Below are 2,900 nucleotides of genomic sequence, written 5' to 3' on the forward strand. Positions count from 1 at the left end.
ACCAGCTCACTGTCTTCTTTAGGAGGCACCAGGAACTGAACCATGGACCTCCCATGTGGTAGGTGGGAGCTCAGTCAACCGAGCCACATCCACTTACCTTATTGAGACTTATTTTGTTATCTAGCATATGATTTATTCTGCAAAATGTTTCATGCGTGCTTGAATAGAATGTGTATTCTGCTGTTCTTGGATAGAGTGTTCTATAATTTAATTAGATCAAATTAGTAAGTAATGTTGTCAAATCTTCTCTATTCTTGTTGATTTTCTGCTTAGTTGTTCTATCAGTTATTGAGATACTGATATTGAAGTCCTCAACTATTATTATTGAGTTGGCTCTTTTTCCTTTCAATTTTGTCAGTTTTTGCTTCATATAATTTTGGGGCTCTGTTGTTAGGTGTGTACAGTTTATTTTCAACAAGGACTTAAGCAAGGCTTATTTCTCTCTCACAGAGAGTAATTATCATTACTTTTTGTGTGTTTGCATGTTATTTCCTGTAAGAAGTAAGAAGTGGAGTTACATATCAAAAAATACAATACAGGGGAGCAGATGTGGCTCAAGTAGCTGGGTGCCTGTTTCCCACATGGGAGGTTCTGGGTTCGATTACCAGAGCCTCCTAAAAACAAACAACAGGCAAACAGACAAAAGAACCAACCAAGGTGGCTCAGTGGTTCAGAGCTGGCTTCCTACTTGTGAGGTCCTGGGTTCAATTCCTGGACCTAGTACCTCAAAACAAACAAACAAACAAAAAAACAACACAATACAATAACTACAATAGTACTGGCATTTACAGTTACCCAAATGGTTACCATTACTGGAAGTCTTTATATCTTTATGCTGCTTTGAACTACTGTCCAGTGTCATTTCCTTTTATATGAAGATCTTCCTTTAGCATTGCTTGCAGGGCAGGTCTAGTGGTAATGAACTCCCTTAGCTTTTATCTAAAATATCTTAATTTCTTCATCCTTTTTTAAAGAAAGTCTTGCTGGGCATAAAAATTCCTGGTTGGTGCAGTTCTGCTTCTTTCTGAACTGCTGCCTGTTCTTAGTCACAGGAACACAAAAATTAATCCTGAAAATAAGATGAAGGCACAAAGTGAATGCCTCTGACCAGTGCTGCTGTCTCCAAGACCAGGCTGAAGCCAAGAAGAGCTCTTGGAGCCACCAGTAACAAAATCAACGAACGGCCACAGGCCAAAACTGCCTCGGAAAAAGGAAGCCAAAGGTTCAGCTGTTAGAAAAGTTATTGCTGAGAAACTACCAAAACCTCTGGAAAAAGCACCTGTGCCTGTGCTGGAGCCAGAGCCAGAGCCAGAGCAGAACCCCTTAAAGAAGGAAAACTTTTGTTTGAGCCTATTTTGGTGGATACTTCCTCTCCAAGCCCAATGGAAACAAATAGATGTGCCACTGTGGACGAATATCTGTGTCAGGCTTTCTCTGATGTAATTCTTTTTTTTTTTTTAAAGATTTATTTATTTAATTAATTTCTCTCCCCTCCCCCCGCCCCGCCCCAGTTGTTTGTTCTCTGTGTCTATCTGCTGTGTGTTCTTCTCTGCGCGCTTCTGTAGTCAGCGGCATGGGAATCTGTTTCTTTTTGTTGCATCACCTTGTTGTGTCAGCTCTCCGTGTGTGCAGTGCCATTCCTGGGCAGGCTGCACTTTCTTTCATGCTGGGCTGCTCTCCATACAGGGTGCACTCCTTGCGTGTGGGGCTCCCCTATGCCGGGACACCCCTGTGTGGCAGGGCACTCCTTGCATGCATCAGCACTGCGCATGGGCCAGCTCCACACGGGTCAATGTGGTAGACGGACGCCTTAACCACTGGGCCAAGTCAGCTTCACATCTGATGTAGTTCTTGCAGGAAGTGATGTGGATGCAGAAGATGGAGCTGATCCAAACCTTTGTAGTGAATATATGAAAGGTATTTATGCTTATCTGAGACAACTTGAGGAAGAGCAGGCAGTCAGACCAAAATACCTTCTGGGCTGGAAAGTCACTGAAAACATGAGGCCATCCTAACTGACTGGCTAGTGCTGGTTCAAAGGAAATTCACGCTGCTCCAGGACCCATGCATATGACTGTTTCCATCACTGACTGGTTCGTACAGAACCAAGAAGATGTTGCAGCTGGTTGGAGGCACTGCCATGTTTATTGCAAGCAAATATGAAGAAATGTATCCTCCAGAAATTGGCAACTTTGTCTTTGTGGACTTACCACACTTACAGTATGTACCAGATCAGACAGACAGAAGTGAAGTTTCCAAGAAATTTAAGCTGGTCTGGGTCACCCTCTTCCTTCAGAGAGCATCCAAGATTGGGGAGGTTGATGTTAAGCAACATATTTTGGCTAAACCTGATGGAATTGACAACATGGGACTCTGAAATGGTGCACTTTCCTCCTTCTCAGATTCCAGCAGGACCTTTTTGCCTAGCACTGAAATTCTCGATAATTGTGGATTGACACCAACTCTACAGCATTACCTGTCGTACACTGAAGAATCCCTTCTTCCTGTTATGTAGCTAAGACTATAGTCAGGGTGACTTGTGGGCTTACAAAGCACATGACTATCAAGAACAAGTATGCCTCCTCTAAGCATACTAAGATCTAGCACAGCTGAATTCTGCAATAGTTCAAGATCTAGCCAAGGCTGTGACAAAGTTGTGACTTGTGAACTTGACTTGGTGTACTTTAATATTTGTAAATAAAATTGGCACTATGTGCTGTCTGTACATATTATATGTTACATTTCCTTGCTTCTAATAAAGTTTGTGGCCCTTTTAACTTTTTCTTTAATTTAAAGATTTGTTTTATTTTTCTTCTCCCCACCTCTCCCACCCCACATGGTTTGCACTCACTGTCTGTTCTTTGTGTGCTCGTCTTCTTTTTAGGAGGCACAATATCCGG

The 2,900-nt window shown here is 42.4% G+C and overlaps 1 pseudogene; it reads left to right on the plus strand.

Annotated features, from left to right (window-relative positions):
- The first annotated feature begins 1,097 nt into the window (after positions 1–1,097).
- On the plus strand, positions 1,098–2,660 carry LOC101421451 (G2/mitotic-specific cyclin-B1-like; annotated as a pseudogene).
- Positions 2,661–2,900: the final 240 nt, after the last annotated feature.

Source organism: Dasypus novemcinctus, chromosome 3, assembly GCF_030445035.2.
Source record: "Dasypus novemcinctus isolate mDasNov1 chromosome 3, mDasNov1.1.hap2, whole genome shotgun sequence".
Classification (NCBI taxonomy): domain Eukaryota; kingdom Metazoa; phylum Chordata; class Mammalia; order Cingulata; family Dasypodidae; genus Dasypus; species Dasypus novemcinctus.